Raw genomic sequence first — 14,636 nt, forward strand, 5'->3', positions numbered from 1 at the left:
CATATAGAAAGGAAGACCAACTATTTCTCTTCAGGAAACCTTTTCCTCAGCAAGGCAGCTCTGAGGCTTAATAGTCTGTACTTGTGAGAGCAAGATCTGTTTTAAACCAAGCACAATATCCCACATTAAGACTCGGATACCTGACCATGAAAACTAATGTTGTTCTCTGTAAAGCATGTAGGAGAATTAGGATGATGAAAAATGAGGTAGAAAGGGGACCTATAATAATACAGAGATGCTGAAACTCTATAGAGAGACCCTCTCTCCAATATTGGAATATACCCTTTCAGAGCTCCCAAAACCCACTCTTTGAAGGAAGGAGTTATCATTCCCAGTCACCAATGCAAGCCTTGAAGTTTCCTGAAATCTTGTGATTCTCTGGATTCTTGTGATTATAACCTCTAGGTACAGTGTGGCCCCATAATCAACAAGACAAAAACAAAAAACAACAAATATCAACGTTTCAGTACTAAAGACAGGCAGAACTCTGAATGGAAATGATCAAAATAATTGTAAAAAAACAAAGAAAAAGAAATTAGTTTGCTAAATTGTACCAACTCACCATGCTTTGCATCTCAGACTCATATTTTTAATAACAAGCCATGTTTAGTCTTCCCTTAAATATATGCAATGACTGTGCTGGATAAAATAAAAAAAAAAAAACTTGTGTGATATTTTTGCCTTAGATAACTGTACAATTTTTAACTCTAGTTACCTTTTACTTGCAGTGAAAATTGTAAAGGGACAAAAGGTTATATATACATTTACCTATACGGACAGTGTTAAAAACAGTCTTTGAAGACAGCAAGAATAACAAAGAGAAGTAATACACATCTGCTTCCTGCCATCTGTGGAGAACAAAGGAAATCTCTAAAGTCTGAATGTGTGAAAAATGAGTTCTGTTACAAATAAATGGCCGTTTTCCACCCAAAAACATAAACATTCAAAATCTCTGACTAATCAAGTCCCTGGCACATTAACCAGAGATTAAAAGGCATTATTAATATAATGGTGATACATAAATCAGGGCAGAAGTCCCATACAAAGCATTTTTAAAAACATGCAAAGTTTTCATACTGAGAAACCACTCTCTACGAGTAATAAAACCATTCTGGGGACAGGTAATGGCACGGTAAAACTGACACCAGCACACCTTGTCTCTTAAAATGGCCTCACAGCCGCTCCTTTGCTACAGTCCCGAGACTTGGTACTCCAGGATTTGGGAGGTGGGGAGAAGCAGGGAAGGCGCTGCTTTCCTGATGCTCATCTTCTGATCACCCTGTGGCTGTTTAAAAAAAAAGAGTAAATGCTACTTCAAACCACACTACTTAAATGGGCTTCTCTGTGGCTGCTTTAAGAAGATTTTGGAGGAGCTACCTAATAATGTGAGCTACAGGAAGAGGAGCCAGCAAAAGAGGTAGGTAAAAGCAGCCAGGGGGCTTAGCCAAACTCTATTGCCAGTGGAGCAAATCAAAGGAAATTCCTGAAGTTTCTCCCCCTTTTTCACCCTTAATGACAGATCTACCTGACCAACGGTCCCTTCATACATGGAAGCAAAACAAATGGTTGAAGTCTAGAATTTTAAAGAGGCAGACAAATATGCATATTAAGGTATGCCTCTGTGAACACCTTGTCTTCAGACTTGATGCAAGAATACAGACTAAAAATGAACATGGCTAATAACGGCTGTCTACACATGACAGCTATCCTAGAATAAGATAGGGTATGAATTTAAAGTAGAATAGCTTTGTATGTAGATTGGCTCAAAGAGCCCTTACGGAGAAAAGACAGTTAGGTTAGGCCAAATCCCCTTCAAGGGAACAACTCTGAGACTCAAATTCACCTCTGGTAAAAGCAGATACTATTGCAGTGATGCAAGTGATGCTGTTCCTGGTTATGCCAGTTTTGAATTGGGTCTTGTGATTCTGACTTGCTTTGGACAAGGAAGGACATTAAGCACCTAGACAGAGCTGAGATCTTATACAGGGCTCTGCTCAGCCTTATTCAGCAGTGACAGGAAACTAAGAATTTAGTTATAACACCACAGATACTTATATAAATATTTAGTGAGTTATAATCTTAATATTAAAAAAAAAAGCATTTCAAACATCCTTTAGAATTACTAATCACCAACATGGTTGTGGGGATGAGGCTGCTTGCTTTCTCAGTGTATGCTGCTATACAGTCCCAATTGCAAGTGGGGGCTCAGCTGCCTGATGTAAAAGTCAGAGAATCTGCTTTTCTGCATGCAAGCACTGGAAATCAGGATTATTCAAAGCCACTGTAAAAGTTCAGCTCCCATATTTAAATCAATTTCCTAACTGTTCACTTAACTATGAAACCAACCTAAACATTTGTATAGAACTAGGACTCACTGCACAACATGCAGGAAAGACCAATTCTTCATAATCTACTCATAACGGCAAGGCAGGTTCTCACACTTTTCTGTGCATCACTGATAAATAAGCAGGCACCTCTTTAATTATACTTGAGATTCCTTTATTTTTTTATGACTCTCCTGTATCACTGGTGACAGCAGGATGAGACAACATGATCAACAGGACTGAGCAGGTGCTTAATAAACAGTAGTCAAACATTAACCCTAGCTTTGCCACCGGTTTACTGTGTAACCATAAGCAAGACATGTAATTTCTCCATATCCCAAACTTTTGCAATGTAAAAAAGTTGGTATGATTTATTTAACCATACCACCCGATCGGATAGGAAGGACTATCTGAATAACATTCAGACTTCAGAATGGTCAAAGCTGTTTAGGTATCAAACCGTGCTGTGAGCTTGAAACCAAGAATCAGCGTCTTGTACTTTGCACTCACTTTCTCATAAAATTTGAAAAAGAAAAGAAAAACAACACTAATTTTTTAACTCCCTCAGAAAATCTATTGTCTTGTAAACTATGTAACAAATGTCGATATAACATAATGAATGACAGAATAAATGGTATGTATGGAGTTTTGTGCAGAAGTAAACTGCACTCAACTAAGAAATGTGCTACCCTGACTATTAAAGCAGGCAAATTTAGAGTGGCTGATTTTTGTACAGACTGTCAAAACTACATACTAAGTTACAGAAATCCTGGAGTCACAGGATGGAAGAAACAAAGAGGTCGCACAGTCCAATGGGGGCCAACCTTTCTGGCAGGCATGCCACAAATCAGCCCCACACCCTGCTCAAGTGCCACACTGATTCATTTCCCTAATTAGCTTTCTGCTCCCTGCCCAAGCTGCTGAATATCACACACACAGGCTACCTGTGCTGCAGGTTGGCCACCCCATTATAGTCTACCTTCCTGCCACCTGGCAAGATCAGCTCTACCAGAACCATACCTAGAAGATATTTGGTCAGCCTGCTCTTAAAATCTCCAATAATGAAGACTCTGTAACTTTATTTCCAGTGTTTTACTATCTTCACAGCTGGAAGTTTTTCCTAATGCCCAACCTTAATCTGCCTTACTACAGTTTGAACCCATTACTTCTTGTCCTAGTCCCCCAACCTATTCATATACAATATTTAGATAAAACATGCCTGCAGGTTAAAGTTTAGAAAGAAATCTAATCTTCAAAGTTTGGACAGATATCTGACCTTCCCCAAAATGCAGATATTCATAATTTGTGTCTGGAATCATCATCAAGTCTCATTGTGCCATTTAATTTCTCACATAACTGAGACCTGCACCATGCAGTTGTGACACTGTCACAGAAAATACCAGAGAAAACTGAAACTTTGCCCAGTAAAGGCTTAAGTAGAAGAAATTTCCCTCATTAAAAATTCTCTAAGAGTGATTCTACCGGATTTTTTAAAAATGTTGTTAGCCAGTGTTGAGGCAACAGAAGAGAAAATGTTTCTCTCTCAAGAATGGGGCCCATTTGCTGTAAGATGCATGTAACCACTCGTTCTTTTTCTCCCCTTACTCTTTTGACAGCACTATCCTAGCACCAAGTTGTATTCAGTAGGAACAACAGGAGCAAAAAAGAAAGAAATGTAGAACACAGACTATTAAAACTATAAAAGACTGTTGGCACCTCCCCTATGCCTGTGCCCTACGGGTATGGGGAAGTTAGATGAGGTTCCATGATTTAACACACTTACAGAAAAGGATGAAAATGTGCCCTGTACAATTCAGTGTAGGTAACCAGTGGTGCTTCCATTGTCCCAGTGGGTGAAACACTCATTTACTCATAACCCTGCTGTTCCCCCAGTTCCTAGCAGCAATGAAAACCCATATACAGTAATCTTCCTTTAAAAAAAAAAAAAAAAAAAAATCAGTTTCTTGTACTCTTAAATTCCAATGTGAACCAAGTATAAGCAAGTGTAGTATTTACTATATTTACTTGAAAACCAGATGAGCCCCTCTTCCCACAATGGCATGGGGAAAAAAAGCCCCTTATAACCGCACACAAGGAAATCTCATTAAATACACTGGCTATCATTAAACTGCTGCCAAGAACAGCATCTGCCCAGCAATGGAAACCAGCTATGAAGTTGATAAATGCAGCCAACACTGAGCATGACTATAAAGTACACGGCTCATATTGAGCAAAACATGACTATGGGAACTTTTTTTATTCGGCTCTTAAAAATCAAAACAAAAAACAAACAAACAAGAAAAAACAGGCATGGGCCTGGAGGTACTACAATACCAGGCCAGCACTCGGAAAGGTCAGACCAAGCTCCGACACTCTCCCCTGGTGCCAAAAATGCAAAAAAGAAAAATGGGCAGGTGTTCCCTCTGCAGGGAAGTGGTACCAGGAGGGCCACAGCCAGCCCTGACACTCTCCCCCTGGTGCCAAACATTTTCAAGTTCAAGATGACAAAGGTTGAGAAATAAGGAAACACAAAGGACCCGAGCAAAGGGCTACATGGTAGACAGTGGGGGTAGGGGTGTGGATGCAACTGAGTTACATAAGAAATATGCAGCCAACTAAGCTCAGGGGTGAGGAGACAGGAAAGGAGAAAAAGGAGGGAAGGTGACATGATACATATATTGTATACCAAAGAATATGCAGGAGATCCCACACAATAATACTGCATGCAAGGAAGGAAATGGTTTGCAGGCGCACACACAGTTACAAATAGAGATATATGGGATACAATTGTGGGGGTGCTACATTTCATTATACCCAAAAAGGCCGAGAAGCTAATGGGAACCTACCATAACAAAAGACTAGTGCAGGGGTGGGCCGAATGGCAAATCCAGAGGGCAGCTGGACTCAATGTCCCAGCAGCCCCTGCCCGCATGGCTAGAGCTGGTTTCTATGGAGACCCCAGCAGCAGCCATGCTGTGATAGAGCAGGACTGGAGTTTCCACAGAGACTGGCCCCAGCAGCGCTGGTAGGGCATGCCACAGGGTGCAAAGGTGCTCTGGAGTCAAGCTGGGATCTTACAGTGGGGACAGTGTGGTCCAGAGCCAGGGCAGAGCCACAATCTGTTGCCTGAACATCCCTACCTGGGGCTGCAGAGTGCAGCTCTGGCCTGGCTCTAGACTACGCTGTCACTGCCGCAAGATCTCAGCCCAGCTCCAGAGCAGCGCCGTGCCCTGCCAGCCTCCACAAAACCCCCGCACTGTGCTATCACAGCATGGCTGTTGCAGGGTTCTCCATGGAAAACAACCCCAGCTATGTGGGCAGGGGCTGCTGGGAAATGGAGTCTGGAAATACAAGTTTCCAGAATCTAAAATCACTTCTTGGCCTCTTGTAGGCCAAGATCAGGTACTGGCCTCTTGTGGGTGAGGATCAAGTGGGGACTTGGGCCTGGGCTTGGGCCTGCACGTAGGATACTCCCAAATCCACTGGCAGGCATCTGAAGCCCCAGGGTGAGAGCCTGGGATGGAAGATGCTTGTTGGTTGTAGCACTATACATGGTGTTTAGAATGATTGAGGTCTGCCTGCTCAATCCATGATGTTTTTTGGAACGATTGCGTTCCGCTTAATGTGATTTGGCACTGATTTGGCTGATGTGACCTGGAACACAAAATATATTTGAAAAAAAAAAAAAAAAAAAAATAGTGTTACAGACTGTCAAGTGACCCGTGTTGATCACGAGACAGAACAGCAAGAGTTTAGCTATATCTATCTAGAAATATATATATGTAAAAAAAAAAAAAAAAATAGTTTGTACTATATGTAAGTAGGTATTAAAGTGCTGCTTAAAAGTGTGCTTATGGAACACCTGTGCCATAGTTCCAAAAGAAGGCAAAATGCATCAATTCTGGATGAGCTAAGAATATGGATACTGTATACAAATTGTTATAGCCATATTTAATTTCAAAGTCACTGTTTACAAATTTGTTCCTCATATGCTTCCATATGCTCAGGATAAGCAGGGTCTGACAGTAAGGATATGGGGAAGAGACTGCTGGGGGAAAAAGCTGTGGGGAAGCAGAGGATAAGGAGGCATATCGGCCAATACCAATCCAATTTCTGATTGGCAGCCCAGCAGCTTGAAGAGCAGCGTCTGGCTGGTAAGTCTGTTGTGGTGGAAGGGGAGCAGGAAGGGAAGGGGTGTGGGGGTTGCAGATCAAGACCCCCATGGAGAGGGAGGGAGCGGGGCAGGCCCTGCCCAACCAGGATGGGATGAGCATGGGATGGAGCTGCGGCTCGTCCGGGGGCATGGGGAGGTGGCAGCTCCCACCAGTGTGCACCCTGGAAGGGCATGAGGGGGCATGTGCCCCTGGATCCACATGTGGGGCAGGGCAGGCTGCTGCTGCAGGCTGAAGCCAGTGGGCTCCTCCCAGTCGGGGGTTGGGCTGGGCTGTGCTTGGGGCGGGCAATGGCAGTGCTGGGAGGCAGGCTATGGGGGGGGGTGGGAACTATAGCCATCCCAAAATTTGCTGTATCCCCCCCCGTACCCCCCCACAGCACCGCCACCCACCCCAAGCACAGCCCAGCCCAGCCCCCACCGGGAAGAGCCTGGTGCAGCCCCGGCCCCAGCCCGCAGTTGCAGCCTGCCCCACCCCACGCAGGTCCTGGGGCACACCCCCCATGCCATTCTGGGATGCGTGCAGCAGTGAGAGCCATCCCCCTGCCTCTCCCTGCACCCCCTAGATGAGCCATGGCTCTGTCCCATGTCCTGCCCTGGCTGGGCAGTGTCTAAATCAGCCCCAGCACCACTCCCTCCCTCACCATGGGGGCCTTGATCTGCCCCGCCCACCAATGCCCCTTCCCTCCTCTTCCTCTCCAAGCTGCTGAACTGTACTCCTCGCTGCCTATGTGCTGTACTGCGGCTGTGCGCATGCACGGGCATTTATCAGTCACATTATCGGCCATGTCAGAGTGATTTCCAACACAGTAAATGTTATTTATATCCAGTGGCTACACATAGCGGGTGCACAGGGGTGCACGTGCACCTCATGACAGGCCACGCTCTCCACTTAGGTGATGGGCAAGCGGGGCAGGCGGGAGCACCTGCAAGCACCAGCCGGGGAGTGGGAGCGCGGACGTAGCACCGCAGCCACTTCCCAGTCAGTGAGATTGGCCGCGGGGGGGCTCCCCCTGGTTGCTGACTGGTCGCTGGGGGGCATGTGCCCCCTTAAGGTGGCACCAGTCACCCATGTTTATATCGGTGCTGGTCCGATATTGGACTGAAGTATCGGTGCACCTCTAATAAAAAAGAAAGTAAACAAATGTTATATATGAATCATTAAGGCAGCAATAAAACTAACTACACCAAAAGCACGTATTCATGCAGCACTTCAACCAAACCATTACCTGATGCAATCTGCATATGAACAGTTAAGCAAAAGAGCAGGCAGACGAACCAGCGCACCAAACTCTCTCAGAACCTTCCACCCCCTCCCAACTCCTCCACACTCTGGCTTTGTGGGATTTCAAACTGGCCACTTTGGCCTAAGCAAGTAAAGAAGCAGGCACTGTATCATGTTCCCAGCATAAACACGAGGATAGAGAGAAAAACAATCAAAAACTGATGCAAAAAGACCAAAGACGGGAATGAAATGGGGACAACAGAGTGAAAAAAAATGGAGCAACATTTCTGAAGCCGGTTGTCTGCACATCACCAATCCCTCGGATAGGGCCTCGTCCTTGGAGCAGGAAAACAGGCCTCCAGTTGTGCAAAGACAAAGGTCTTTCTTGGGCAGCATGGAAGCTCCTTCTCCCATAACAATTCCAGTACCCCCAGGATAAAGTCAGGCTTTAGTAGACCCTGGAAATGCTCCAGTGAGTTATTTCTCTAGTGCAGAAAACTACAGGCCAGAATCACAGTCTCTGGCTGCCTTGGGGTCATCTGGCAGCTGATTCGCCGAGGATCTGGAAAGCAGCTGTTTCCTCCCAGTGTTTCATACTCCTCCAACCTTGCAATATGCTGAGCATGGGGGACTCAGTACTGGTGAGCAGCAGCAGTGACTGGATATCCCTCTCTCCTCAATTGTAACTACTCCTCAGGGCAAATCATACTACAACACACAGGGCCTGGGCAAGCACCCATAGAAGGGAACCAGCATACAGTTAAACATAACATCAAGACCACTGCTGGCTCCTGGCAGAGCAGCTCTACAAATGCCCTCAGAGAAGCTCCGCCCTTCTGTGCCCGGATGAAACACACAGTCACCACGGCACCGGCATGAGACCCACAGGTTGAAATCACCCCTCCCCTACCCGATCCTCCTGCCAAATGAGTCTCTCCAGTAACAAATAAACTTTTGCTTTTTTTTTTTTTTTTTTAAAGCTGTATCACCCCCAAATTCAGGATCACAGAAAACATTTCTATTTCAAGAAAATGATATGCAAGTTCAGACAGCATGAAGGAGCTGCTTGAGACATGAGGGGACTCCCATTCTGAGCTGTTTCTGGCAGCTTTTGGGTTTCCCCATTGTAACTACCATTATGCTTCTCAGCCGTGACTGTCTGTATCCTGAAATCATCAAACAGAGCTGGACAGGACCTCAGGAAGATACCTACTCCAACCTCTCCTCAAGGCAGGATCATCCTTGCACGTGCTGTCTAACTTACACTTGGAAAGTTCTAATGGCAGAGTCTACGGCCTCCGCAAGCAATCTGTTCTGGTTACCATATTCACAGGGAGCAAGTTCTTCCTAAAAAGTCATGGAATCAGAGAAAATTAGGGCTGGAAGGGACCACAAGAGGTCATCTAGTCCACCCCTGCCATCCCCAACTAGATCATCCCAGCCAAACCTTTGTCTAGCTGGGTCTTGAAAACCTCCAAGGATAGAATTTCCACCACCTCTCTGGGTAACCCGTTCCAGTGCTTTACTACCCTCTCGGTGAGAAAATTCTTCCTAACATCCAACCTAAACTTCCCTTGCTACTTGAGACGGTTGCTCCTTGTTCTGTCATCTGCCACCACTGAGAACGGTCTAGCTCCATCCTCTTTCAAGTCCCCCATCAGGTAGTTGAAGGCTCCTATTAAATCCCCCCTCTGGTTTCTCTTCTCTAGACTAAATAAATCCAGCTCCCTCAGACTCTTAACAGAAGTCATGTGCCCCAGCCCCCGAAGCATTTTTGTTGCCCTCTGCTGGACTCTCTCCAATTTGGCCATATCCTTTCTGTAGTGGGGGCCCCAAAACTGAACACAGTACTCCAGATGTGGCCTCACCAGTGCTGAACAGAGGGGAATAATCACTTCTTTGCCCTGCTGGCAGCACACCTACCAATGCAGCCCAGTATGCCATTAGCCTTCTTTGCAACATGGGCACACAGCTGGCTCATATTCAGCTGTCATTCACTGTCACCCCCAGGTCCTTTTATGCAGGATCCAGAGAACTACAGCCAGCCAGCCCCCTGCCTATACCAGTCCATGGGGTTGTCTCATCCTAAGTGCAGGACTTTGCACTTGTCCTTGTTGAACCTCATTTCTTTTGGCTCAGTCCTTCAATGTGTCAAGATCTCTCTGAATCCTAGCCCAACCCTCCAGCGTATCTGCTATTCCCCCCAGCTTGGCGTCTTCTGTAAACTTGCAGAGGCTGCACTGCATCCTGTCTTCATATCTCCCCCTGGTTCACACTCCTGGTACCCGACAGGCTGCTGATGATGATGAAGACATTGAACAGAACTGGCCCCAGCACCGACCCCTGGGGCTCCACTTGATGCTGGCTGCCAATCAAGCCACTGATAAGTGTACTACTCTCTTAGCCTGATGCTCCAGCAAGTTTTCTATCCAACTTACAGTCCATTCATCTAGCCCATGCTTCTTTAGCTTACCTGCAAGAATGCGGTAGGACACTGCATCAAAAGCCGTGCTAAAATCAAGGTACATCACATCCATCAGTCTCCCTGCATCCACAGCATCAGTCACCTCGTCAGAGAAGGCAATCAGGTTGGTTAGGCATGACTTGCCCTTGGTGAATCCATGCCGATTGTTCCAAATCATCTTTTTCTTCACCAAGTGCTTAGAAATGGATTCCTTTAGGGTCTGCTCCATGATTTTTCCAGGGACTGAGGTGAGGCTGACTGATCTGTAGTTCCTTGGATCCTCCTTCTTCCCTTTCTTAAATATGGGCACTATATTTGTCCTTTTCCAATCATTCAGGACTTCTCCTGATCACCAGGAGTTTTCAAGAATGATGGCCAATGGATCTGCAATCACATCAGCCAACTCCCTCAGCACCCCATGGTGCATCCCACCTGGCCCCATGGTCTTGTATACATCCAGCTTTTAAGTAGTCCCTAACCCAGGGGTGGGCAAAATGTGGCCCGGGGGCTGGATGCAGTCTGCTAGGCCATTCTATCCAGCCTGCAGGGCTCCTAAAAAAATTATAAAATTAATATTAATCTACACTGAGCTGCCTTCTCATGCAGCCCTCGATGACATGCTGAAACTCAGTAAGCGGCCCTCTGCCCAAAATAATTGCCCGCCCCTGCCCTAACCTATTCTTTCAGCACTGAGAGCTGCTCCCCTCCTCCCCAAACTGTGCTGCCCAGTGCAGTAGCCTGGGAGCTGACCTTGCCTGTGAAGACAGAAGCAAAAAAAGGCATTGAGCACTTCAGCCTTTTCTGCACCCTCTGTTACAAGGTTGTCTCCCCCATTCAGTAAGGGACCCACACTTTCCCTGATCCGCTTCTTGCTACCAACATACTTGTAGAAACCCTTCTTCTTACCCTTCACATCCTTTGCTAGCTGCAACTCCAATTGCACTTTGGCCTTCCTGACTTCATCTCTACATGCAATGCTCATATATTCTTCCCTAGTTATTTGTCCAAGTTCCCACTTCTTATAAGCTTCCATGATTTAGTTTACTGTAGAGTTCCCTGCTCAGCCAAACTGGTCTTCTGCCATACTTGCTAGTCTTGCTGTGCATCAGGATGGTTTGTTCCTGAGCTCCCTGTAAGGCTTCTTTAATGTGTAGCCAGCTCTCCTGGACTCTTCTCTCCCTCAGACTGGTGCCCAGGGGATTCTGTCCATGAGTTCCCTGAATGAGTCGAAGTCTGCTTTTCTGAAGTCCAGGGTTCCTTACTCTTCTGCTATCCATCCTTCCTTGCCTAAGGATCCTGAACTTAATCATCTTGTGGTCACTGCTGCCCACTACTTACTACATTCCCCACCAATTCATCCCTGTTTGTGAGCAACAGGTCAAGACAAGCACAGCCCCTAGCTGGCCGCTCCAGCACGTGCGCCAGGAAGTTGCTCCCAACACTCTCCAAAAACTTCCTGAATTGCCTGTGCACAGCTGTATTGCCCTCCCAGAAGACATCAGGGGGATGGAAGTCCCCAGTGAGAACCAGAGCTTGTGACTGGGAAACTTTCACTAGGTACTTAAAGAAAGCCTCATCCACCTCATCCTCCTGGTCTGGTGGTCTATAGCAGACACGCATCACAACATCACCCTTGTTGCTCTCCCCTCTAACCTTAACCCAGAGACTTTCAACAGGCCTATCTCCAGTTTCATATTGGAGCTCTGAGCAGTCATATGGCTTTTTTACATAAGTGCAACTCCTCCTCTTCTCCCCTGCCTGTCCTTCCTGAACAGTTTACACTCATCCATGACAGTGCTCCAGTCATGTGAGCTCCCACCACGTCTCTGTTATTCCAATCACATCATAGTTCCTTAACTGTGCAAGGACTTCTAGTTCATCCTGAAAGTCAACTTAAATCTCCCTTGTGGCCAAGGGCTTCATTGATTGTAGGAGTCATGAATAGTGTGCCAGACTTTGACCATAGATCAGTGGTAAATAACCAGCTCAAGTTGCTAGTGGCTAAAAAGTTCTCTGTTTGTTTCTTTTAAACCACTTTATGGCTTACCAGAAAGGCACTTGGTGGTCTACTTCTTGCTCCCCACAGAAAAAAAACCCACATCCCCACATTAATTAGTACAATGTTCAGTACAGCTTACTAAATAACTAAGTATGAGTGAGACCCTCCCCATAAAATCATAAGACTGGATTAAAATTGTGACTAAAATTGTGTGTAAGGGTTTCTTTTTATTTATCCTCTGGTTTCTAAGTCTTTGCAAGCTGCATTTGGTTCACATGTTCAAATTTTTCTACACGACCATGAGAACTAGGCAACTTACTTTGTCTGATAAAAAAAGAGCTTCCAGTGTGATTGCTTTGATTCATTACTTCAAGCAGCTTGCACTTTAAAAAAGCATTAGATATCACGAGATGCAAAGTCACATTTATTATAATTTTATATTCCTCAGATTTGTGGCCTAACAAAACCTAGTTTTCTAGAGAGCAGAAGCTCTTGACAACCTTGTCAGCCTGTCAGGCTTGTTGGCAGTTTTCATGAAGAGGAATAAAACATAGTATTAAGACACAAGCAGAGAGCATACAATAAAACTTGGATCCTACACAGAACTAGATACCTTGGTTCACAAACCCTCATCATGGTAAGGGGCTACCTAAGACCATGCATAGGAAGGGATGTCAAACATATGGCCCACAGGCCAGATCTGGTCTGTAAAGCCCAAGGGCGATCCAGCCCGTGGCTCTCAAACTGGTCTTGCATGTGGCAGACAGAGCCAGTCCGGCGTGCAAGCTGAATCTGGTCCCCCGGGCACTAAACACAGCACAGGGGATGAGTCTGGCACTGCATGTGACACTGGCTCTGGGACTGGTCCACACTGGGCCATGATGAAGCCTGGAAGCAGGGCCAGTGGGGCACGACACTGCATGCAGTGTGCACACCATGCACGGGGCAGGCAGTCCCATCCCACATGCAGCATTCACTAATCGTGCTTCAGGAATCATTCTGCACGCAGCCCAGGGCATTGCCACAAGGTGTGCACTGCATGTGGCACCCTGCCAATTCAGACCGGCTCTGCATGCTGGCTCTGGCACAGCCCAATCCAGACCAGCACTGAAACCAATGTGCAGAGCCAATCTGGGGTGGGCACCACATGCAGCCTGTGTTCTGGACCCTCTGTGCTGCATGCAGCACCAGATCCAGCCCACGCACTGTCTGCTGCGCAAGCCCCAGAGCAGGTCTGACGTATGCTGCATGTGGCACAGAGGGCTGATATGGGATGCGCGTTGCGTGCAGTGCCCTGCCAAACCAGCCCTCCATGCTGGCTCTGGTGCATGTTGCCAAACTGGCCCAGCAGCCCTCATTTGGCTTGCGGGGTTGGATGAATTTGATACCCTGATGTATGGCAAGCTGAAGCAAATACCTGTGCAGGACTAATTGGAAGGGATCCTGGTTTTTGCTGTTAAAATCCTTTGATAAAACACCCCCAAATTCATGTTTTTCTGCGATTAAAATGAAATGCCACTATACACATACACAGGCAGTCCTCAGACTTATGACACAATTGGTTCCTGAAAGCGAAACGTTGTAACTCAGAACCATTTTCCCAAAGGAAACAATGTTATAAATGGGGGATTGGTTCCTGAACCAAGGCCCAATACCCTATTTTCACCAAAAATAACCCAGAATTTTGTACTCAATCAATGATAGATGAGTAATATAGTTACATTAATGTATTTCTATTGTAAACAGCAATCATATTGATTTGAAAGGACTTCTTTGAGGTGACTTTGCTGGACTTTTTGAAGGGCTCTTGGTTGGACTTTTTGAAGGGTTCTTGGCTGGAGTCTTCTTGAGAGTCTTGGCTGCAGGTTTTTCTGGAGTCTTGTCTGCTTTCTTAAAGAAAGTGTCCAAGGAAGTTTGGACAGATGCTCTCCAGGGAGATGGGCGAAACAGCAAACTTGTTCACTGGCGTGCTGTCACGTCAGATCAAGCGTTGTAAAGTCGAAACTGACGTCAGAAAATTGAAACAGGGTGTCAATTTACAAACGCTGCAAGTGCGAAACACGCACGAAGTGTAAGTTGAGGACTGCCTCTGTGTGTGTGTGCATTATTTATATATTCTAATATTATAAAAGCTTAATTCTGTCTGTCTGTCCATAAGGCTTTATTCACACTCTGATTGGCTGACGGAAACAGCCAATCGGAGTGCTCCAAGTATGGGGGAGCGCCGCTATGATTCCAAAGCTGCGCCGAAGACCAGACAGTGGGTGGGGGAGCCAAAGCCAGCAGCGCTGGCCTTGGCTTCCCTACCCCGCAAGCCGCACCAGCACCAAACCTAAACAAAAGCTGGCTGGGATGGGGAGAGGGGGCACGGTGGGGGAAAGCGGCCCGGTTCCGAAGCAGCGAGGGGGAGGCCGGCCCTGCACTGGCCACCACTGCAACACCAGCACCCCTCA

The 14,636-nt window shown here is 46.3% G+C and overlaps 1 protein-coding gene across 4 annotated transcripts in view; it reads right to left on the reverse strand.

Moving 5' to 3' along the window:
• GNG12 (G protein subunit gamma 12) overlaps positions 1–14,636 on the reverse strand; it is a 78,779-nt gene that overhangs the window by 51,757 nt on the left and 12,386 nt on the right. For 2 of the 4 annotated variants that reach the window (XM_025212872.1, XM_025212875.1), the window contains exons 1-2: positions 1,154–1,285; positions 563–639 (exon numbers count right to left, since the gene is read on the reverse strand). The exons of 1 other annotated variant lie outside the window; for it this stretch is intronic. The gene's annotated coding sequence lies outside the window, so the exon portion shown is untranslated. Of the gene's footprint in view, positions 1–562; positions 640–1,153; positions 1,286–14,636 lie in introns of those variants that run through there. One more of the 4 variants, XM_006031260.3, reaches the window with a different exon arrangement.

This window comes from Alligator sinensis, unplaced genomic scaffold, assembly GCF_000455745.1.
Source record: "Alligator sinensis unplaced genomic scaffold, ASM45574v1 scaffold1339_1, whole genome shotgun sequence".
Classification (NCBI taxonomy): domain Eukaryota; kingdom Metazoa; phylum Chordata; order Crocodylia; family Alligatoridae; genus Alligator; species Alligator sinensis.